Genomic DNA, 26,179 nt, shown 5'->3' on the forward strand with positions numbered 1-26,179 from the left:
ATTGAAAAATAAATCACTAGCAATTCTCTAGACTGGAGCGATTTTGAAGAGAGTTTCAAGCTACTCCATGCCTTCCTATGGACCGCGATTTATCTCAGCGATGTTTTGTAATGATATAATAGTCATAGCCTAATGCATTCCTATGGACATCGATTAAATCACTCACTGCAAAAAAGTCTAGCCCCAGCCTAAGAGGTTAATAAAGTTTAAGAGACTGCTTAATCTATAAAAATTTTGATTGGTTTTAATAAGCAAGATTTACATTTAGCGAACAATATCAGTAATCCCTTTAATACATAACTCTTTGTGTCAGTAAAACATTCTACATTATTAGATATACTTACAGTTTATGTATATGTTTCCGTATAATAAATCCATGTATGCTTTCTCTTGAATTTCAGCAAGAAGTAATCTGTTTTATAATTTCATATCTTCTGCATTGCTCATTGGTGTTCATCCATGCTATATAGCCCCTATCAGTTATTGATTCTCAGGGGCACTACCAGAGAATAGAGATTTCATTGGCAGATAGAGAGATAGTAAAGTTTTTATTCTTGTGGGATTGTATTTATTTTACTTAACTTCTTAATTACAATTGTGATACTTTTTGGAAATACTGTGCAAAGTGAAAACGTCATTACAACAGTTTTCAAAGCTAAGAAGACTGTAAAGAATAAACTCACTGTATGTTCATTGAGAGGGCGAGTATGGAATTAAAATGTTCAAGCTGTGCGAGAGTACCTTAGAGTACACCCACATGTTTAGAGTTTACGACAAAAAGGAGTCCAGAATTTAACTCCCAGAATGCCCCCCCTTTCCAATTCATTTTGAATTTGTGGGTAAATAGTGTATGATTTGGTGCACCCACTGCAGGACCAGGATTACCATCTCTATGTAAATGTAAGTTATGTCGGGTCGGAGCGTTAAGCATTTTTGAAGGGGGTTCAATGGGAAGGGTTTTTTTGTCCTTTTTTTTTCTACATCTACCTGCTGATCATTGACCATCATCACTGATTGGCATCTGTACTCAATTAGTGATCAGCATCTATAGTCATTTTTTTCTACCCGCACCATTTCCCTATGCGCGTCCTGTGGCCGCTGATCACTGATCAGTGACCACCATCATTGATCGGCATCTGTGCTCAATATTTAGCATAGGATGTTTTTAGGCCTTTCCGATTTTTACACACCACCAACTCCCTGTGTGGATCCTCCAGCCGCTAAACGCTGACACTTCAGCAGAGAATATGCCCTTTTGGCCCCTGAGACTGACACGGCCAGTGAAGAAGAAGAGAAATATGTTCCATTCCTCTTGTCCTCCTCATCATCCTAATCCAGTAATGAGGAACACCTTCAAAGGCACCCAAGGACAACATATGAGGCCACCCCCAGATGAGTGATCTCATGTAGAACCCAACCCCCGAGAATTCTGAGCCTCAGATTGCTGATTTTTTTTGAGCAGCTCAAGAATTTCTTTTTAAAACTGCAGACCTCTTAGAAATGTACTTTTGTTAAGGTATTTTTCTCTGAGGATTTCGTAGTTTTGATGGTCCCCCAAACCAATTCATGCGCCCAGCAATATATTGCCAGAACTCAATATCATCATATACTAGACCCCTCAGATGCAGCAGAGATAGTAACATTTTGGGGCCTTGTGTTGTATATGGGGCTAATAAAGTGCCAAATATAACGCAATACTGGAGTACAGATATTTTGTATAACACCCAGACAATCTTGAGCGGAGCATGCTGCTCACTGAGCAATCAGTTAGTGGGGTAGAACTGGAGGGTGAGGACATGGGTCAGCGGGATCAGGCAAGTAGCTGGGTTAATGTAGTTAGGGGCAGTAGAAACGGTTCCAAGAAAAGGCAGGCCAATCCTGTTTCTGATATTCCAAGCAAAATTGCCAAGTTGGGTGATGATGCGAGGGTGTCGGTCTCAGAAATGGCAGCCCTAGTGGATACTGATCTCCCTAACAGCCAAGAGAACAGCCCAGCTAGTAGTCGGCGGGATGGTAATGCAGGTAAGGCAAGACAATTGGTAGTTGTAGGGGATTCTATAATCAGGAAGACGGATAGAATAATTTGTCGCCAAGACCGCCTCAACCGAATGGTTTGCTGTCTCCCTGGTGCCAGGGTTTGGCATGTGGTGGAACGGGTGGATAAATTACTGGGAGGGGCTGGTGATAATCCAGCTGTTCTGGTTCATGTAGGTACCAACGACAGAATAAATGGTAGGTTGAGAAGTCTTAAGAATAATTTTAAAGAACTAGGCTACAAGCTGAAGGGAAGGACCTCTAAGGTTGTATTCTCAGGAATATTGCCTGTGCCATGCGCATCACAGGAAAGACAGAGGGAGCTCAGGGAGTTAAATGCATGGCTTAAGTCTTGGTGTAGAGGAGAAAGCTTTGTGTTCCTAGAGCACTGGGCTGACTTTTCATTGGGGTACAAACTGTATTCTGCAGATGATTTGCACATAAATGGAAGGGGGGAGAGAATTCTAGCTGGGGTGGCGGAGTATTTAAACTAGGGCTGAGGGGGAAGGTCAATGCAGAAAATAAAGGGGTAGTCAGGTTAGAGAGGGGTCAGACTATATTGGTGGGGGGAGAAATAGACTGTGGGGAGAGGACTAGACAACAGGATAGGGAGATCCTTTTGTTACAAAACAGCAATGAAAATAAAAATGCCCAAATAATGTAAAATAATCACATTTCTGAAACTGAAAGTGAAAAAATTAAAGGCAAGTTAAAGTGTATGTTCACAAATGCCAGAAGTCTAGCAAGCAAAATGGGTTAGCTGGAGGCCTTGGTACTGGAAGAAAATATAGGTATAGTTGGTGTTGCTGAAACATGGCTAGACTCTTCACATGTAAATCTACAGGGTTTTGGAAAGACAGGACAAATAAGAAAGGCAGTGGTGGAGCAGGCTTTACATGCTGGTACTGTAGTGATAATGGGAGATTTTAATTACCGGGATATTAATTGGTGTCATGGTTCGGCTTCAACTGCAAAGGGGAGACATTTCCTGAACCCAGGAAAATTTTATGTGCAAGTTTGTGGAAGACCCAACTAGAGGTGAAGCTCTGTTGGATATGGTCATTTCTAATAATGAATAGCTTGTTGGGAATGTCAATGTTCGTGAAAACCTCGGTAACAGTGATCACAATATAGTTACATTTTACCTATACTGTAAAAAAACAAACACAGGCTGGGAGGGCAGAAACACTTAATTTTAAGAAGGCCAATTTCCCCAGGATGAGGGCTACAATTCAGGATATAGACTGGGAAGAACTAATGTAAAATAATGGTACAAATGATAAATGGGAGATTTTCAAATCTACTTTGGGTAATTATAGCCGAAAAATTTATTCCTATAGGTAACAAGTATAAACGAGTAAAATTAAACCCCACATGGCTTACACCTTCTGTAAAAAGGGCAAAACATGACAAAAAAAGGGCATTTGAAAATACAAATTTGAGGGTACAGCTCTAGCCTTTTTAAGTTATAAAGAGCTTAATAAAAACTGTAAAAAGGTAATAAAATCAGCAAAAAATACAAAATGAAAGGCAGATGGCCAAGGATAGTAAAATAAATCCCCAAAAATTCTTCAAGTATATAAATGCCAAAAAGCCAAGGTGTGAACATGTAGGACCCCTAGATAGTGGTAATGGGGAGTTGGTAACAGGGGATCAAGAGAAGGCAGAGTTACTAAATGGGTTCTTTAGCTCTGCATATGCAGCAGAAGAAAGAGCAGCTGATGTAGCCGGTGCCAGTGCTGTTAATATATCAGTTGATATACTGAATTGGATGAATGTAGATATGATCCAAGCTATATTAAATAAAATAAATGTACACAAGGCCCCGGGACCAGATGGGTTACACCATAGAGTTCTTAAAGAGCTTAGTTCAGTTATTTCTGTCCCCCTCTTCATAATATTCAGAGATTCTATAGTGACTGGTATAGTGCCAAGGGACTGGCGTAGGGCAATTGTGGTGCCTATTTTCAAAAAAGGCTGTAGGTCTTCCCCGGGTAATTATAGACCAGTAAGCTTAACATCCATCGTGGGGAAAATATTTGAGGGGCTATTGAGGGACTATATACAGGATTACGTGACAAAAAATACTATTATAAGTGACAGCCAGCACGGTTTTACTAAGGACAGAAGTTGTCAAAGTAACCTGGTCTATTTTTATGAAGAGGTAAGCAGAAGCCTAGACAGAGGGGCCAATGTGGATTTCGTGTTTTTGGACTTTGCAAAGGCATTTGACACTGTCCCTAATAGACGTCTAATTGGTAAATTACGGACTATAGGTTTAGAAAGTATAGTTTGTAATTGGATTGAGAATTGGCTCAAGGACCGTATCCAGAGACTTGTGGTCAATGATTCCTACTCTGAATGGTCCCCGGTTATAAGCGGTGTACCCCAACTTATTTATTAATGAGGATGGGATTAATAGCACTATTTCTATTTTTGCAGATGCATGCATCATATGTCCTAGGGGGAGTGACACTGGGGGAGTCACTTGTTGAAAAGGATCTGGGTGTACTTGTAAATCATAAACTAAATAACAGCATGCAATGTCAATCAGCTGCTTCAAAGGCCAGCAAGATATTGTCATGTATTAAAAGAGGCATGGACTCGCGGGACCGGGATATAATATTACCACTTTACAAAGCATTAGCGAGGCCTCATGTAGAATATGCAGTTCAGTTCTGGGCTCCAGTTCATATAAAGGATGTCCTGGAGTTGGAAAACATACAAAAAAGAGCAACGAAGCTAATAGGGGGCATGGAGAATCTAAGTTATGAGGAAAGATTAAAATAATTAAACCTATTTAGCCTTGAAAAAAGACGACTAAGGGGGGACATGATTAACTTATATAAATATATGAATGACACATACAAAAAATATGGTGAAATCCTGTTTCATGTAAAACCCCTTAAAAAAACAAGGGGGCACTTCCTTCCGTCTGGAGAAAAAAAGGTTCAATCTGCAGAGGCGACAAGCCTTCTTTACTGTGAGAACTGTGAATCTATGGAATAGTCTACCGCAGGAGATGGTCACAGTAGCTACAGTAGATGGCTTTAAAGGGGTTTTCCAGCTTCTGACAACTGATTACCTATCCACCGGATAGGTCATCAGTACATGATCTGTAGGGGTCCGACACCTGGGCCCCGCACAGATCAGCTGGTCCGGTGCCTCCGAGCACCGGACGTCCATGCCTGAAGCACTTCGCTCCGGCCAAGCAATAGCGTCCGAGCTGCAGTACTGCAGCTCTGCTCCTATTCAAGTGAATAGGAGTGGACCTGCAGTTCTGCAGCACGGCCGCTATGCTATATACGGAGCCAACTGCTTCCGGGCTCTGTACATACCATTATATGCCACAACATCTGGTGCCCGCAGGCCACTGGAGCGGGGTCTGGGTGTCGGACCCGCACCGATGACATACTGATGACCTATCCAGTTGTCAGAAGATGGACAACCCCTTTAACCCCTTAACGACTGGCGTATAGTGTTTTTACGTCGGCCGTTCAGGGTAGTTCTTCTGAAGTGTCGGCTTTTCCCCTATTGTGCGGGGTGCTGCTGAAGACCGGGCCGCTGGTGACAGCCTCGGGCTTCAGGGCAACGATCGGAGACCACTAGCAGTGGTCTCCGATCGTATTTAACCCCTCAGATGCGGCACTCAATAGCAAGTGCCGCATCTAAGTGGTTTGGGAGGGAGGGGGCCGCATCGGAGTGGGTTTCCCGGTCATCGGGTAATCTGCCCCTGAAACCAAGGCTGTTAGCTGTCAGATATGAAGTGCTAATGGACTTCCTTCATTTTAATGACAATCGCCAGCCCCCCCCCCCCATAGTGATCTAGGCCGTGACCGCCTGTATAAAATAAGGCCCCTGATAAAAATTTTGGAGGAGTCATTTATGCCGGTGTACAACCCCGAAAAAAACCTAGCATTGGATGAATCGCTGATGAGTTACAAAGGCAGGCTCTCATTCCGCCAGTACATCCCCTCAAAGAGAGCAAAATATGGGGTTAAAATCTACAAGCTCTGTGAGAGCGGTACAGGCTACAGATCTGCCTTTAAAATTTATGAAGGCAAAGACCGTGATATTACCCACATTATTAACTCATTTACTTTCACACTGTTTTTGTATGTAGGGAGAACTAAAAGAAAGGGTTACTTATTGGATAATGTTTCACTGTAAAAATGCAGCAATACTGTATTTTCTGGAAAAACCTATTTTTTATTTCTTTCCACCTATTAAAAATACTCACTATACCCCTACATGAATATTAGCAAGACATTTAGGGCATGACCACACGTGGCGGATTTCCTCCGCAACTGTCCGCATCAATGCCGCACAGAATCTGCGTTGCAGATTCTGCTGCGGATCTGCACAAAATGTGCAGTAAATTGATGCGGACTAGCTGCTGCGGACTGCGGGAAAAGTGCTTCACTTCTCCCTATCAGTGCAGGATAGAGAGAAGGGACAGCACTTTCCCTAGTGAAAGTAAACGAATTTCATACTTACCGGCCGTTGTCTTGGTGACGCGTCCCTCTTTCGGCATCCAGCCCGACCTCCCTGGATGACGCGGCAGTCCATGTGACCGCTGCAGCCTGTTATTGGCCTGTGATTGGCTGCAGCCGTCACTTAGACTGAAACGTCATCCTGGGAAGCCGGACTGGAGACAGAAGCAGGGAGTTCTCGGTAAGTATGAACTTATATTTTTTTACAGGTTGCTGTATATTGTGATCGGTAGTCACTGTCCAGGGTGCAGAAACAGTTACTGCCGATCGCTTAACTCTTTCAGCACCCTGGACAGTGACTATTTACTGACGTCTCCTAGCAACGCTCCCGTCATTACGGGAGCCCCATTGACTTCCTCAGTCTGGCTGTAGACCTAGAAATACATAGGTCCAGCCAGAATGAAGAAATGTCAAGTTAAAAAAGCAAGACGGATCCGCAGCACACATAACATGTGCATGACAGCTGCGGACTTCATTGCGGAAATTAGAATCTCCATTGAAGTCAATGGAGAAATTCCGCCATGAGTCCGCCACTGCTCCGCAACAGACAGAGCATGCTGCGGACACCAAATTCCGCTCCGCAGCCTATGCTCCGCAGCGGAATTTTACGCCTCGTCTAAACGAACAATGCTAAATTAAAGTGTAAGTCAATGGACAAACGGCTCCGCTGCGGATTAACGCTGCGGAGTGTCCGCAGCGGAATTTAAGTGAAATTCCGCCACGTGTGAACCTAGCCTTATACTTGTCAAAATGACCTGCAGTACCACGGCAAATATAGCATGGTTCCCTAAAATCAGCTCTGGTGTAAAAAGGCCTCCCAAAGCCAAAATGGACTCCTTCTATGAATTGCCCTATAACGGGTCCATATAATAGATTAGACACACATATTTGGTATCACCGTACACGGGAGAAATAGCAGAATGTGGAAAGGTGTCACTTTCACCAATATGTCATATGGTGTTTCGAAATGGCTTAAGAAAAGTGCCACTTTTGTAAAAAAAAATGCAATTTACATTTTTTTGGCCCAAGTTTGGACAAATTCTGTAAAAAGTGTGAAGGGTTAAAACAGAAATTGAACCACTAGAAATAGACTTCAGAGTGTCTAGTTTGTAGAACACAATGTTTTTTTACCATTATTTATTGGACTTCAAGTCCATTACCCATAGCTTAATACCATGGTGTAAAAAACTAAATGAAGACATTTTAGTGCGCAATTGAAAAAAGGGGCACTTGTGTTTTATACTATATTTCTGGTTAAAAAAAATAAACTACACCTCCAAGTCAGGTGTCTTTATGATCAGGATACATGAAAAAATATATTTCAATACATTTGTATGATACAATTAGTTTTATTTTCAAACTGTTACATTTTAAATGATGAAAAATCTAAATTTTTCTTTTTTTTCTGTCTTTCCACGGCTATAAAAAAAGTAACAAAAATGTTACCTATACATATATACTACAAAAAGGAAGCACTACATGTCCCAAGAAAACAGTGCAAAATTCACATCGATACATTAAACACATACAGAGTTATACTGCGTTACATCTGTGAATAGCAAAACTGCGAAAATTACTCGGGTTACCAAGATTTAAAACACCTTCAGTATTACGGGGTTAAAAATGGCTTAGATAATTTCCTGGAACAAAAAAGTATTAGCTCCTATGTGTAGAAATTTTTACCTTCCCTTTTCCCATCCCTTGGTTGAGCTTGATGGACATGTGTCTTTTTTCAACCGTACTAACTATGTAACCCCAATTTACCGGAAAGCCATGATAATGCACAGTGCCCACCCACTGATAACCCCACATATTACCTATTTAAAACCAGCTTTTGATCATTTCAGCATCAAATTTGGACAAGTTTACACCCCTGAAAAGAACATTTCAATAGATGATCCACTTCTTTTTAAAAGAAATCAAAAATAAAACAATGTTTTTACTTTTTTTTTTTTAAATACAGCTTCTATGTATTCTGTATACATAGAAGCTGTATTGTGCCGTCAAAGACAATTCAGTCAGGTCAGCTGGACTGATGGCGAGGATGAAAGATGGGTGCCAGAGACACACAGGACCAGTTTTTCAGCCAAGCCGTCAGTCCAATTGACATGACTGAATCGGCATCTCCTCTCTAAAATCTACCAAGGTTTACTTTCTTTTTATGTCCCAAGCAAACCCAGCTACCTCCGAGACAGGGAGAAAGAACGGAACACAACATTCTTCAAATCCGAGACTGACTTCATTCTCAAACACATACACGTCTTTTCAAGATGTATAAGAAAACAGGAAAATTCTTATACAAAATTAATTTAAAGGGGTTGTCCCTTTAAGTCACAGTCACAATGCCACCTGTAGATTGCGCCAGTCACAATGCTCCCTGTAGATAAAGCCAGTCACAATGCCTCCTGTAGATAGCACCAGTAACAATGACACCAGTAGATAGCGCCAGTTACAATGCCACCTGTAGATAGCGCCAGTCACAATGCCCCCTGTAGATAGCGCCAGTCACAATGCTCCCTGTAGATAGTGGCTGTCAAAATGCCTCCTGTAGATAGCGCCAGTCACAATGCCCCCTGTAAATAGCACCAGTCACAATGTCACCTGTAGATTGCACCAGTGACCATGCCCCCTGTAGACAAAGCCGGTCACAATGACCCCTGTAGATAGCGCCAGTCACAATGCCCTCTGCGGATAGCACCAGCCACAATGCCCTCTGTAGATAATGGCAGTCACAATGCCTCCTGTAGATATTGCTCAGTGTATATATTGCCCAGTGTAGATAACGCCCCCTGTAGATAATGCCCCCAATGCTGCCGCACAGAAAAAACCCCAAAACATTTTCACCTGTCCCCGTTCCCTCGCCATCCTCCAGCGACCTAAGGACGCGGATTCAATTGGGTGCTTCACCAATGTTCTCTGAACCGGCTGTAATTTTAACTACTGATTCGGGAGAACCGGGGCGAAATGGCCCCCTTTCAGCCTCGGCCCATGGGCATGTGACCAGATTGCCCTCATTATAATCCGCCCCTGCTCCCTAGTATTAACCCTTTAACCCCCGTATAGGGATCTGGACTTCACTGTGGGGAGACTACCAGACTCTTGAGGTGGTCCTGGTTTGAGTAGCAGCTGGCCCAGTGGATCAGGAGACAATAGATACAACGTGGGTACAGGCACTGGATGATACCTTGGCAGACGGGTCTACATCTAAAGTCACAGTTTGTAATAGATAGTAGGCCTCAGGCTCGTATCAGGTAACAGGATGTAGACTGGCAGCTGTTAGCAGGATATAGACTGGTAGCAGGATGCAGACTGGTAACGGGTAGCAGGATACGTACTGGAAGCGGGTAGCAGAATAGGGACTGGTAGCAGGATGCAGGCTGGTAGCGGGTAGCAGGATATGGACTGGTAGGAGGTAATGGGATACTGTCGGATAACAGGTAGCGAGATGTGGACTGGTATTAGGTAGCATGATACAAAAAGGAAACTTTGCAGGAAAAAACTAAGTTGCACCGAAGTTACTCAGGTACCAGGTGACCAGAGCATCAGGGATTGGTCATGGAGCATTGTGAAAGGGAGTGCTCATGCGCCACTATGGGACATGCAGCAGTGAGCAGGAGGAAGAGCACGGCCACCAGAGACAGAGTTCATGCAACAAGGAGGGTGAGTGGCCCGACAGCGGGGACCACAAGCAGAAGCGGCACCCACCACTGGCGTTACACGAATGTGATGTGAATAGGGCCTTAGATTAGATATTATGACCAAATCAAATGTTAACCCTGTGGAACGTGATTGTGGAGAGGAGGATAGTGGGGTTTTGTTGATAGATATTTCAAATGTGGATGCAGGTTGTGATGGTAGAATAGATGACCAGATCACTCTTATCCATTGTAAGTTTCAGGAATTAACAAGACATGAAGGAGAAAATGGCTGACATATAAACAGGAGCACAAGATATATTATACACTTACATATATCCTGGGCATCGCTTACAAAGCAAGACACAAAACTCCCACAAATAAGACCAATAAATATGTCTGAGCTCAAGAAATTCATATACCATACAGACCAAATATGTCTAAACAATACAATCTTTATTAATCCATACAAATATATACAAAAAAAGTAAAAAATAAATAAAATAAAAAACAGCCTAATGTGAAGAGTCCAAAAAGCCCCAGTCACATAAGTATCAAATCACAGGATATGTAATAGTGGCCCATCCGACTAGGTTCAATGTCTAGAACAAGATCCTAAGTGTAAGGAGACTAGACAGTATATACAATCATAACAAAGATATATCAATTATCAGTGGCTGGCATGATGGCAAATGGAAAACTTCACCAAAGGAGACACCTCAAAGTGGAGGAGGGTGAGCGGCCCGGTGGACATAGGATGAGTATGTTTAGAAAATATTATTTATAATAACAGTTGTAATGGAGGCTCATCTTATTGTGTTGTTGTGGACATCAATTTAGGCAGGTCAGCAACCGGACCTCGTTGTAGTCTCTACATGGTTTCAAATGGGTGGGAGAGCTTGCAAGAGGTAGGATGAATTGGAGAGAAACAACTCCCTTGACACAATATGTAAGTGTAAACAAACTTTTCTAATTTATTGAGGAACAATACATATTTTATATACCCATTCTGTCCGTGCCTCCCCTCTCTCAGTCACAAGGGACCGTGACCTTGAGTCATCATAAAAAGAACATGTATTCATTATATCACATGATTTATCATTTTACTAGTCATCATATTTTTAGCTATGTGAGCAGATTCATCATATAGTTTGCAGTCGGCCATTTCTAAGAAAGAGGAAGAAACGTTTAGACAGAGTGTTACACAAGTCAGTTGCAAAACTTCAAATAGTTTTAAGATAAAGAGAACAAAATGGATTCTTGTTCATAGGCAAAAGACAAAATGAATGACAAAGCACAGGCTTCCATCTCAGTGTTGTACTGATATGTAGGCACAACCAGTGGCGTAATTACCGCGGTAGCAGCTGTAGCGGCCGCTACGGGGCCCGCGGCTTGAGGGGGCCCGTGCCGCCAGCCAACATGCCCCCCCATATGCCCGGTGGCGCCGCTAGCAGCCGTTATGGCTGCTACAGCAGTAGCGCCACTACTATGAGGCACGCGCCGCCGAGCCTCCAACAAGTATGGGTCGGGCGACACAGGCCCTCTCATGCCTGTTGGCGTCGCTAGTACCGGAGGGGGCCCCGGTGCTAGCGACAGCCAAATACATGCACTAGCGCTGAAGGCCGGGCATGCCCAACCATCCAGCGCCTTACAATGACGCTGATTGGCTAGCGGTGCGATGACCCATTCTGCCCCGCCAATCAGCGTCATTGGACGACGCTCGTTCAGCTCCTACAGACCTGCTCAGAAGAGAGCAGATCTGCATCGCCAGCGAACAGGAACGGGATCATGTGAGAATGTAAAGATTTTTGTTTTTTTCTCATAAAACTGTGAGTGGCATTATCTATAGTGGGGGCTCTATCTACAGGGGGGTCGTCTATATGTGGGCCACTATATACAGGGGGGTCTATATGTGGGGATGTGGGGCACTATCTACAGGAGGGACTATATGTGGGGCACAATATATAAGGGGGAGCTATATGTAAGACCATACATGGGTGGGCTATATGTAGAGCACTATCTATAGGGGAGCTATTTTTAGGGTACTTTCTATAGGGGTGGGCTATATGTGGGACACTATATACAGGGGTGGGTTACCTGTGGGCTCTAGAAACAGGTTGGCTATATGTAGTGCACAGTCTACAGGGGTAGGCTGTATGTGGGACACTATATACAGGGGGAGCTATATGTGAGACACTATCTACAGAGGTGGGCTATATACGTGGAGCACTATCTATAGGGGAAGCTATATGTAGGGCAGCACGGTGGCTCAGTGTTTAGCACTATTGCCTTGCAGCTCTGGAGTCCATATGTGGGCACTATCTACAGGGGCTTCTATGTAGGACACTATCTACAGAGGCTCTATGGGGGTCACTATCTACAGGGGGCTATGGGGGCACTATCTACAGGGGGCACGGTTTGTGTGTGACAGTGTATGGTACTATTATAATCAGTGACACAGTGTATGGTGCTATTATAGTTAGAGTTGCCGTGTATGGTGCTTTATTATATTTAGAGGTGTTGAGAATTTTAACTTTGTTTATAGGTGCAGAAATGTTTTAAAAGTGAGAAGCTGAAGACATCTGAGCGGAAAACTGCAGAAATGGGTCATGGCCGGTAGAAATCCATCATAGATGTCTGGACCGGAGGGAGAAGAAAATAACTAGAATCTGAGACGTCACCAGTGAGTCACTTAATATAAATGTTTATTCTGCCTCTAATCAGCACTGTAGTCACTGTATGATCTGATATGATTTATTTTTTGTGAAACAGCATCTCCCAGCATATCCTCACCATTGTTCGGGCCATGCAGGGAGCTGTAGTTTTATGCCGTACAAACCTATACGGCAGGGGTTGCACTAAATGGAGATGTATTTGTTCTGGTGTTGTATATATGTACTGATCTTGGTTCTGGTGCTGTATGTGTAGCGCCCATGGCCGCGGGCCGTTGGGTTTACTCACCTCCCGACGCCCGCAGCCATGGATCTGTGAGCGCTGGCCTCCGTCTCCCTCCTAGGAGATGCCAGCGCTCACTTCCGCTCCGTTCGGCTGGATCCCGTAGGGTGCCCGCGCATGCTCGCGCCCGGCCTTAAAGGACCAGCGCGCGCAATTAGGAAATCGTCATCACCATCAACTGCCACGATTTCCTGGTCTATAAGAAAGCCCCTGGCCTTCTAATCCTTGCCTGAGCGTTGTTAGTCTTTCCCAGTCTGTCTCGCAAATGGTTCCTTAGTGTCTCCCGTTCCAGCTGTTACCCGTGCCCTGTTACCGTTCCTGTATTCCGTATTGTTCCTGTGCCTACCCGCGTTCAAGTGTCTTCTGCCACGTCAAGTGCCATCTGCCACATCAAGTGCCATCTTCCACGTCAAGTGTCTTCTGCCACGTCAAGTGCCATCTGCCACGTCAAGTGCCATCTGCCACGTCAAGTGTCTTCTGCCACGTCAAGTGCCATCTGCCACGTCAAGTGCCATCTGCCACATCAAGTGTCATCGGATACTGCCTGCCACGTCTGGCGCCACTTGCCGCACCTGCCTCCATCCGTGCTGAAGCCACAGCCGCCGCCCCGACTATTTCAGGTACCCAAGCATACTGTCTACCATTTACTTCTGCTTAGACTGTGACCTGGTCAGCTGCCTCCCCGCTACGGCGGAGCGGCCTAGTGGGTCCACATACCCTGTGCCCGTGACAGTATGTAAGTACTGAGCTTGGTTCTGGTGCTGTATATTTGTACTGAGCTTTGTTCTGGGGATGTATTTATGTACTGAGGTTGGTTCTGGTGCTGTATTTATGTACTGAGGTTGGTTCTGGTGCTGTATATATGTATGGGCTTGGTTCTACTGCTGTATATATGTACTGAGCTTTGTTCTGTTGCTGTATATATGTCAGAGCTTGGTTCTAGTGCTGTATTTATGTACTGAGCTTGGTTGTAGTACTGTATGTATAACAGAGCTTGGTTCTGGAGCTGTATTTATATAGGATATATTTATAATAACAAAATTGTGGGGCAGATGGAATTGTTCTCAATTCATTGTATATCTAATGGGAACCTGTCTGGTAGTTTTAACCCCTTGAACTGCCACATTCGGTAATACATGACCTGACAATATTTCCAAACATTCCCTTGTTTGTTTTTTTCAGATGCAGCAAAATCCTTAAAATCCACTTTCAAAACGGCGCACACTATATGCTAATTACTCATTAGAGGGCCATGGGGCAGTGCCGCTATTCTGAAGAGTCACACAATCCTGCCTCCAAACCCACCTTTCTATGTTTGAGTGACATCTCCATGGCTGATACAACTTTCTCAGATGCGCCATTGCCTTGTGGCACTATACACAAAGGGGGGGGGGGGCGGGGCTGTGTGGCACTATACACAAGGGGGGCTGTGTGGCACTATACACAAAGGGGGGCTGTGTGGCACTATACTCAAGGGGGAGCTGTGTGGCACTATACACAAGGGAGAGCTATGTGGCACTATACACATGGGGGAACTGTATGCCACTATTTACAAGGGGGAGGACTGTGACTCTATCTACAGGGGGCTGAGTGTGGCGCAATCTACAGGGGTCTGTGTGTGGCACTTTCTACTAAGGGGGGCTGTGCTGCACTTTCTACTAAGGGGGGGCTGTGTGGCACTGTATACAAGGGAGGAGGGCTGTGTGGCACTATATACAGTGGGAGCTGTATAGCGCTATATACACTGGGGGCTTTATGGTGATATCTACAGGGGGGCTGTATGACACTATCTACAAGGGGGAGGTGGGGGAACAATCTACAAATGAGGTGTGACACTGTCTAGGCGGGGCTATATAGCACTGTCTACAGGGGGCTGTATGGCACATTCTACAGGGGGCACTATTTATAAGGGGGACTGCTTGTGGCACCCAGGGGTGGCCCGGTCAAGAGTTTGCTATGGGGCCCAGACTTTCCTAGTTACGCCCCTGGGCACAACCCTATTTTAGCTTGTGAGAATTGCAAGGTTGCTGCCCATGTTGGGTCACCCTATGCGGATGTTGCCCACTCCGCAGGATTTCTGTAGTTTGTAACAAACAAAATAAATCCAAACCAGATTTCCCAGTCTGGACTGGAAAAAAACGGCACTACAAATTCTAGTCACTCATACGATAAAAGCAATAATATTTATTTCAGTCTCAAAATGGACAACGCATTTTGGGGACCACTTCATCAAGTCAAAAACAGAGACTTGTACACACCAGACCAGCAGACAAACATTTAAAGTGTAAAAGTGCACCAGAAAGCCTACGGTCGGTACTGCTCCTCCCATTAGTGTCTATGTCCCGTTATCTATGACTTGTGCAAACTTTTAGTTGTTACAAAGGAATTTTGCTCTAAAATAAATCCATACAGAATAATGCTATGCACACTAAATGATTAGTTAGAAGCACTAGTATATAGGATAATATCGTGCTTTTGGCGATTTGAAACATTGTGCGTTTAATGGTACAAAATTACTATTTTATTCTCTAAGCGGCTGAAGTCCAAAAGTCTATGTGAACCCTATATTGCTGATTAGAGATTCTCAGTGGCCATATTTATATAAATAAGTTCAATTTGTTAAACAAAGGGGGAAAGAGAAGGGGTGTGATTACCTAGTTCAGGCTTTGGAGCATCTGAATACGTTGATGCTCACGGTTTGGTTACTTAAAACTGTAGCGACTTTTATTCTCTGTGGAAGATACAAAAAGTGTCGATAGGTTTATTTGACTTCGCATAACTTTGATCATAATGATCTTACTAATGTGATAGTGTTTATTAATTTTAATTTTATTTAATTTTACTAATTATCTAGAAGTGGCAATATGTTTAGGAATAAGTTTAGACTTTGAAAAAGAAAATATAAACAGTCTTAGAAGACTCACGGGGGTAATAGATAGTTGAATAGAAATTTGAACGCTATACAACAAGAAATGGCCTCTGCGTATAATGTTACTATTTCTATAATAACAATCCTGAATAACACTTTATATATATTTAACAGATAACAGTAAGTATAAAATACAAGTGAATAAAAACAGTCAAAGGCAATTCCAAATGTCTAAGAATATACTAAGTGAAGTAAACTGAATGTTAAAGATATGCAAATTTGAATAAAACATATATTGTTGCAAGCTATAATATAAAAGATTATTTTTATATAATATATATATATATATATATATATATGCATACATATATATATATATATATATATATATATATACATATATATATATGTATATATATATATATATATATATATATAGTATGTATATATATATATATATATATATATATATATATATATATACATATATAAAAAAGTACACCAAAAATAGAGGAATAAAGAGTAAAAAAGTGGGACTTAAAAATTGTTCTCAATACTTTCATATAAGCCTTGGTCATCATTTAGCGTAACGATCGAATGTTTGAGAGACAATGGTGATTGATAGGGATAGGTTAAAGAGATCTGTCAGAGCTGGGATGAAAATACAGGATTAGGAATAAGATGAGAGAGAATACGAGCAGGTGGGGTGGTGAGGATTAGAAACCTGTTGATGAATAAGTAAAACTTGTTATAGGGGATATCAAAGGATGGTTAAAGGGGTCAAAGCAGACAGTTATGGTCTAAATAATGAAATACCGCTTATGAAAAGAAAACAGAGTTTTTTTAAAATAACTTCTTAAGTGAGATTTTAATTTCATTATTTCTTAGGGTGTAGATGATGGGGTTTAGTGTTGGAGTAATGATGGAATAAAACACTGATGTTTGTTTATCCAGATCTAAATTACTTTTGGATTTGGGGCGTAAATACATAAAAATAATAGTTCCATAGTATATGAGGACAGCTATAAGATGAGAAACACACGTGGAAAATGCTTTCTTTTTGCCTGTGGATGTAGAAACACGTAGAATACTTATGACAATTTTTACATAGGACATCACTATTACTGAAAATGTTCCTAAAATAATGATAAAAGCTGTGAGAAAAAGAAACATTTCAAGATTTTCTGTGTTGCTGCACGACAGCTGAATAACTGGAGAAATGTCACAAAAGAAATGATTGATGTCATGTAATTTACAAAATGGCAACCTAGAGATGAGAATGACTGGCAAAAGAACACTAAGTAAACCACTAATCCAGCAACCTAAAACCATAAAGACACAAACTCTATTGGTCATGATACTATTATACTTTAAAGAATTACAAATGGCAAGATAGCGATCATAGGACATTAATGCAAGAAGAAAAGAATCAGTCACTCCAACCGATAAGAAGAAATACATTTGCATTATGCAACATGCAAAGCAAATAGTTTTCTTTGGCGAGAGAAAAAATTCCATTGTTTTAGGTAAAGTCACTGTTGTAAAGGACATGTCCACAAGTGATAAACTGCCCAGGAAGAAATACATGGGTTTGTAAAGGTTAGGGTCCATCTTCGTTACCACAATAATGAGGGAGTTCCCAACTATATTGAAGATGTAGATGAATAGTATAATAAAAAATGAAAAAATGGGGGTAGCCATGAGCACAGAGAAGCCGATAATGTGGAATTCCAGTTCACTTGTCAAGTTATTTAACCCCATTATTTAGGCATGGAATAAGGCGAGTTTAGAGAAATCAAACTGAATGCTTCTGAAAATACCAAATCATTTTGAATATTATACACATAATATGTTTATACAGTATTTATTTCCTCGTGCTTTTGAATAAAATACAATATTTGGATTCTTTGTAACTTGGAATAATATGTTTTATAGATATGTTTTTATAAACTAAGTTCAATGCGCAAATGAAGTCTAATTTAAAGATACAATCTTCTGAAATAAATAAAAATGTATAGATATCAGTCAACCCGTTTTAAATTTTTAGCTGAAACCTAGATGATTTACACTTCTTATATCTTTTATCATTACAATTTGTACCGTTTGGGGATGGTAATTATGTAGAGATTTATATCCTCAGAGATTTACAGTGCAAATTCAAAGTGTTCAACATACATTTCACTGTATTTTATGATATTTAACTTGTGCTCCCACAAAGTATTAAAGATTGCAATTCACTGAAGTGATTAATGAGTAAAACTTATAATTTTTATTAGAAAACTCTCTAAAAACAGGGGTACAATCACCACTGTGAAAAGAGCCCACCGTGCTTGTTAAAAAAGAATTAAATGCATACTGCAATTGCTGGTTCGTTTGTGAACCCTCCTCTAATTGAGTTTGCTTGAAAAATACGGGATCAGCGTTTAAACATGGCTGTATCAGTGAATGGGACCCTGCAACACACCAGAGCCTGCAGTTACCACTCCTAAGTACCCCAGTGCTGGGGTTACCCAACGATACCACTGTCACCTACGCTACAATCTCTCACTCATCTGACCCTACGCGTTTCTATATATTATTTCATCAGGGGTCTGTACTTTTATCAATCCGGCAGAAGCGCCAGTGATATAGATCTGTAACAGATATCCTGTTACACACACGGAAGCGTGCTCGCATGGATGTCAGCGGCTTGCTTCACTCAGGACTCAAAGTTTATATAATTAATACTCTTCCCCTTAGGCTGAGGCAGAGCCTCGAAGACGGCCAATTACAGTCGCCCATGTCATCCGTGACGTATGGTCATGTGACTCCCGGCGCGTCAATTGACGCACCCGGAAGTCCACCACCACCATCATCAGGCTCTGGTGTGTTGCAGGGTCCCATTCACTGATACACCAATGTTTAAACGCTGATCCCATATTTTTCAAGCATATTAAATTAGAGGAGGGTTCACAAACGAACCAGCAACTGCAGTATACATTTAATTCTTTTTTAATAAGCACGGTGGGCTCTTTTCACAGTGATGACTGTACCCCTGTTTTTAGTGAGTTTTCTAATAACAATTATAAGTTTTACTCATTAATCACTTCACTGAATTGTGATCAACATACAACCTTGCATATGAGTTATATTTTTCCATATTCCTATAAATGGCTTCAATACTTCTTATATTTATTTATATATATATATATATATATATATATATATATTTATTCATCTCTAGAAACCATTGTGTAACGTCCGTGGCTGCGGGCTGTCAGCTCCAGCCTCCCGCTGATAGCCGCAGCCACGAGTCGGCAAGCGCTGGCCCCAGCCTCCTCCTCAGGAGACGCCAGCGCTTGCATCCACTCACCTTCGCCGGAGCCCGCTCTTAAAGGGGCAGCGCGCGCACCGGACATCTTGAACGACCTTTGACCCGTGAGTACCCTGGGCTATAAGATGGGTCCAGCCCCCTAGTTCGATGCCTGAGCGTTGTTAGTTTTCCCAGTCTGTCTTGCAAATGGTCCCTTAGTGTTTCCCGTTCCTGTTGTTACCCGTACCTTGTTCCCTGTTCCTGTTTCCCGTGCTTTGCCCTAGTATCTAGTCGTGCCACATCCAGAGGAATCTGCCACGTCCTGTGTCATCTGCCACGTCCAGAGGAATCTGCCACGTCCGGAGGAATCCGCCACGTCCTGTGTCATCTGCCACGTCCAGAGGAATCTGCCACGTCTGGAGGAATCAGCCACGTCCTGTGTCATCTGCCACGTCTGGAGGAATCTGCCACGTCTGGAGGAATCTGCCACGTCTGGAGGAATCCGCCACGTCCTGTGTCATCTGCCACGTCTGGAGGAATCTGCCACGTCTGGAGGAATCCGCCACGTCTGGAGGAATCCGCCACGTCTGGAGGAATCCGCCACGTCCTGTGTCATCTGCCACGTCTGGAGGAATCCGCCACGTTTGACGCCATCTGCTGCACCAATCTCATCTGTGCCAGAGCTGCGGCCACAATCTGGACTATTCAGGTACCCTTGTGCGGGACATTGTATTTCTGGGGTGTCCTGTTGTTTGGCCAGCTGCCTCACCACTGCGGCGGTGCGTCCTAGTGGGTCCACTAACCCGCTTCGTGACAGTACGCTCAGGCCATGGACCCCGCTGGTCAACCTGCGACGTTGTCTACACAAGCCATGCTGGCTGAGATGGAGGATCTCCAGTCACGACAAGACCAGCTCCTCCTGTCGGTGAACGCCATAGCCCATCGGCTGCTTGACCGTCCACAGTCATCACCGCACCCGTTCCTGCGGTTCCGCCTGCTACACTTCCTGTCTGTACCGGTACCAACCCCCTGTGTTTCTTGCCGCTACCCCCACGCTATGACGGAGATCCGAGGTCCTGCAGGGGATTTTTGAATCAGTGCCTGATCCATTTCAGACTACATGCCAGGTCCTTCTGTTCGGATGACGTCAGGATCGCCTTTATCATCTCTCTCCTTACCGGCAAAGCCCTGGCATGGGCCAATCCTCTGTGGGAACATCAGGGACCAGAGACCCGGGACTTGCAGTGCATCTTACAGACCTTCCGCTCAATCTTTGAGGAACCTGGGAGAGTTTCTTCGGCTGCTGCATCCTTGCTGACCCTACACCAGGGAGACCTCTCCGTGGGCGAGTATGCCATTCAGTTCCGTATCCTGGCTGCTGAATTGACCTGGAACAACGAGGCTTTGGTGGCTACATTCTGGCAGGGACTGTCTTCAGGGATCAAGGACGAGCTGGCTGCTCGCGATCTGCCATCTACCCTGGACGATCTTATCCTACTCGCCTCCCGTGTCGACATGAGGATCCGGGAACGTTCCCAAGAGGTTCTCCGGGGAAGAGAACTTCCCAGGCTGGATTCTGCTGTCCCGCAATCCTCCTCAGTCATCCCACCAGAGGACCCGATGCAGAGTAATTATGTTAAATTGTCTACCCAGGAGAGACAACGCAGACGCACTTCTGGACTTTGTTTGTATTGCGGCCATGGAGGCCATGTTGTGCGTCTGTGCCCCCAGAGGCCGGAGAGACCCCATTGCCTGGGATTGGTTGGAGAGACAACACTAGGTGGAACAGAATCTAACAGAGGATTCGCTTCCAAACTGACTATTCCTGTGACCCTGGTATCCGGCGAGAGGACGCATCAAGTCTCTACCTATCTTGACTCTGGCTCTGCTGCAAATTTCATCCAGAAAGAGCTTGTGGATCATTTTCAGCTGCCCACAGTTCCCCTGGAGACATCTTTGGCTGTTGCCTCAGTTAATGGATTGCCTCTGCCTGATCCCATTACCTCTAGAACCAAGCCGTTGAAGCTACAGGTTGGAGTACTTCATTCTGAATTTATTTCGTTCCTTGTTCTGCCCAAAGCCATCAATCCTGTTCTGCTGGGCCTGCCTTGGCTTCGACTACATGCCCCAGTCCTGGACTGGAATTCTGGAGAGGTTCTCCAATGGGGCTCCAAGTGCCATGGTCGTTGTCTGCTGCAGATCCATCCTGTCAAGCCTTCTTTGCCTCAGTCGCTGTCGGGACTGCCTCCCCATTTTGCTCAGTATGCAGATGTTTTCAGCAAAAAGGAGGCTGAGACGCTGCCTCCACATCGCACCTATGACTGCCCCATTGAACTGGTTCCTAATGCCTCTGTTCCCCGTGGACGGGTATATCCTCTCTCCCTGCCTGAGTCTCTATCCATGTCGGCCTATATAAAGGAGAATCTGGAGAGGGGTTTTATACGAAAATCTTCCTCCCCGGCCGGGGCTGGATTCTTCTTCGTTAAAAAGAAGGATGGATCCCTTCGTCCCTGCATTGACTACAGGGGCCTCAACCTGATCACAGTCAAGAACAAATACCCGTTGCCACTCATCTCTGAGCTATTTGATCGCATACGAGGGGCCAAAATTCTTTCTAAGCTAGACCTGCGTGGGGCTTACAATCTAGTCCGGATTCGCCGGGGTGACGAATGGAAGACGGCATTTAACACCCGGGACGGGCACTACGAATACCTGGTGATGCCCTTCGGACTGTATAACGCTCCCGCAGTGTTTCAGGAGTTCGTTAACGACATCTTCCGAGATCTACTCTATGTCTGTGTTGTTGTTTATCTCGATGATATTGTAATTTTCTCCCCAGATCAGACGACTCATCGGAGGCATGTTCGTCAGGTTCTACTACGATTGAGGGAGAATCATTTATACGCCAAGCTGGAGAAGTGCGTCTTTGAGAAGAGTTCTCTGCCCTTCCTGGGCTACATCATCTCGGATCAAGGCCTCAAGATGGATCCTGAGAAAGTGAAGGCTGTCCTGGAGTGGCCACGTCCCCAAGGCTTAAGGGCCATACAGCGGTTCCTGGGATTCGCCAATTTCTACCGGCAGTTTATTCCTAACTTCTCTTCTCTGACGTCTCCCATCTCGACCCTTACCAAGAAGGGTGTGAACGCCAAAGTGTGGACTCCAGAGGCAGAGTCTGCATTTAATAGCCTGAAGAGTGCCTTCACTTCAGCCTCGATCCTCCATCATCCTGACGTTTCTCGGCAGTTCTCACTGGAAGTGGACACTTCCTCTGTCGGTGCAGTTGCACTCCTGTTCCAGAGGAGCTCCAAAGGAAAGGCAGTAGTATGTGGCTACTACTCTAGACTGTTTTCTTCTGCTGAGCGCAATTACTCCATTGGAGATCGGGAGCTGCTGGCCATCAAATTGGCTCTGGAGGAGTGGAGACATCTTCTGGAGGGTGCTGCTCACCCCATCCTGATCTTCACCGACCACAAGAACCTCACTTACCTTCAGTCCGCTCAAAGACTTAATCCTCGTCAAGCCAGGTGGTCGCTGTTCTTCACCCGTTTTCTGTTTGCGCTCCACTACCGTCCCGCAGACAAGAATGTGAGGGCCGATGCCCTGTCCAGATCGTTTGAGACGGAAGACACGGTGGAGTCCCTCCAGACCATCATAGACCCGTCCTGCATCATCACTGCTAATCCTCTGCAGGTTAGAGACATCCCTCCTGGGAGGACTTTTATTCGGTTGGCGGCAGGAGTAGAATTCTCCGCTGGGGACATAGTTCTAAACTTGCTGGGCACGCCGGTGTCCGTAAAACCCGAGACCTAATTGCTCGTCACTTTTGGTGGTCCACGCTACCTAAGGATGTTCTGGACTTTGTCTCTGCTTGCATGGTGCGTGCCTCTAACAAAGTGACTCACTCCAAGCCTGCCGGCCTGCTTCAACCTCTGCCTTTACCCAATGCCCCCTGGCAGCACATTGCGATGGACTTCGTCACAGACCTTCCCCCCTCAGCAGGATGTAACACTGTCTGGGTGGTGGTGGACCGGTTCTCTAAGATGGCTCATTTTATCCCGCTGACCGGCCTACCTTCTGCTCCTTGTCTGGCAAGTCTCTTCATTCAGCACATCTTCCGCTTGTATGGCTTGCCTCTTCACATTGTGTCCGACCGAGGGGTTCAGTTTACCTCTAAGTTCTGGAGAGCCCTCTGTAAACTCCTGGATGTGAGATTGGACTTTTCCTCTGCCTATCACCCCCAATCCAATGGGCAAGTTGAGAGGATCAACCAGATCATGGAAAATTATCTCCGCCATTTCATCTCTTTACAGCACGATAACTGGGTACGACTTCTACCATGGGCCGAATTTTCTTACAACAACCACACAAGTGAGTCCACCACTTCCAATCCGTTTCACATTGTGTACAGTCAACATCCCAGAGTTCCTCTCCCTGTGTCGACTTCATCTCAGGTTCCCACTGCTGACTCTGCATATGGGGACTTCCTGCAAATCTGGCAACAGACCCGGTCCTCTATTTTGCTGGCAGTAGATCGCATGAAGCGAAAGGCAGATATTAAGAGAAAAGAGCCACCTCAGTATCTTCCGGGGACTAAAGTCTGGCTGTCCTCTCAGAACATTCGCTTGAAGGTGCCTTCATACAAGTTCGCTTCCAGGTTCCTTGGACCATTCGAGGTCCTGCAGCAGATCAACCCTGTCGCCTACAAGCTTCGGCTGCCTCCTACCCTCAGGATTCCCAACTCCTTCCACGTCTCCCTCCTGAAGTCTGTGATCCTAAACCGCTATTCCAAGACTCCCAGCCCTGCGGTTGCTCCCAGCGGCTCCTCGGACATCTTTGAGGTAAAGGAGATCTTGGACACCAAGAGAGTGAGAGGAAAGACCTTGTATTTGGTGGATTGGAGGGGGTTTGGTCCCGAAGAGAGGTCCTGGGAGCCAGAGGAGAACCTCAATGCCCCTACTCTTCTAAAGAAGTTTCCCTCTCGCTCCGGTCCCAAGAAGAGGGGGCGTAAGAGGGGGGATACTGTAACGTCCGTGGCTGCGGGCTGTCAGCTCCAGCCTCCCGCTGACAGCCACAGCCACGAGTCGGCAAGCGCTGGCCCCAGCCTCCTCCTCAGGAGACGCCAGCGCTTGCATCCACTCACCTTCGCCGGAGCCCGCTCTTAAAGGGGCAGCGCGCGCACCGGACATCTTGAACGCCCTTTGACCCGTGAGTACCCTGGGCAATAAGAGGGGTCCAGCCCCCTAGTTCGATGCCTGAGCGTTGTTAGTTTTCCCAGTCTGTCTTGCAAATGGTCCCTTAGTGTTTCCCGTTCCTGTTGTTACCCGTACCTTGTTCCCGTTCCTCTTTCCCGTGCTTTGCCCTAGTATCTAGTCGTGCCACATCCAGAGGAATCTGCCACGTCCTGTGTCATCTGCCACGTCCAGAGGAATCTGCCACGTCCGGAGGAATCCGCCACGTCCTGTGTCATCTGCCACGTCCAGAGGAATCTGCCACGTCTGGAGGAATCTGCCACGTCCTGTGTCATCTGCCACGTCTGGAGGAATCCGCCACGTCTGGAGGAATCCGCCACGTCCTGTGTCATCTGCCACGTCCGTAGGAATGTGCCACGTCCTGTGTTATCTGCCACGTCCGGAGGAATCCGTCATGTCTGGCGCAACTTGCGGCTCCTGTGTCATCCGCCACGTTTGGCGCCATCTGCTGCACCCATCTCATCTGTGCCAGAGCTGCTGCCACCATCTGGACTATTCAGGTACCCTTGTGCGGGACATTGTATTTCTGGGGGGTCCTGTTGTTTGGCCAGCTGCCTCCCCGCTGCGGCGGTGCGGCCTAGTGGGTCCACTAACCCGCTTCGTGACACATTGTCACATAACAGGACTTAAAATTTGTTCATGAATTTATTATCTATCTGGATAGCCTCTAATGTTGTAGTGTAGAACCAAGGACCAAGGGACACAGCTAGTTTTTAAGATTGCGAACTCCACCCTGCATCACCCTGGCTAGAGCTCCTAAGCCAACTTTGGCTGTAATCAATACTGTGTTTTCTGTGTGCCCAGACCTGGTGATGCTAATGACTCTATTAAATTGTTCTAAATTGTAGTTTACCGGGCAGAGTTTCAAGACTATTTAATACATGGCTGCAAAGTTCAGTTCTATATATATTCAGAAATAAGATTGAACCAATTTGATAGCTTTTTTCGGGCAGGCTACATGTAGAGGATCTATTGCTATACACTATCAAGGCATTATTAAAATTTTATTGCAACCCAATGCTCAAATGATATTCAGAGATTGGGTTCCCATTTTGGGAGACTCTGAAGACCCAAATAAAATTCGCTGTGATCAATAAGCAATGGAGGGAAACTCATTTTTGTTTTATATATGGACAGTGACATCTAAGAGTGTAATCCCCTGCCAGAGCGTCAGCAACCTCTGGCTGGGGATTCCGCTCCAGGAGGAGCCCCTGTCGTCACTGTTCCTATATGGACAGTGACTTCAGCGGCTCTCTCTAGAAGCGGAGTCCCCGGCCAGAGAATATCGAGATCTATGGCCGGGGACTCCTGTCTTAGAAAAGCCCCTGATGTCACTGTCCATGTATGGACAGTGACGTCGTCAGGGACTACTCCTGGAGACGAATCCCCAGTTAGAGGCTGCAGACGCTCTGGCAGGGGATTCCCCTCTTAGGGTATGTTCACACGAGGGCGTCCGTTACGGCTGAAATTACGGGGATGTTTCAGCCTGAAAACATCCCCGTAATTTCAGCCGTACCGGCATGTGCAGGCGCTTGAACGCCGCGTCCATTACGGCCGTAATTAGCGCTGCTATTCATTGGAGTCAATGAATAACGGCTCCAATTACGGCCAAAGAAGTGACAGGTCACTTCTTTGACGCGGGCGTCTATTTA

This window comes from Rhinoderma darwinii, chromosome 1 (genome assembly GCF_050947455.1).
Source record: "Rhinoderma darwinii isolate aRhiDar2 chromosome 1, aRhiDar2.hap1, whole genome shotgun sequence".
In the NCBI taxonomy this organism is placed as follows: domain Eukaryota; kingdom Metazoa; phylum Chordata; class Amphibia; order Anura; family Rhinodermatidae; genus Rhinoderma; species Rhinoderma darwinii.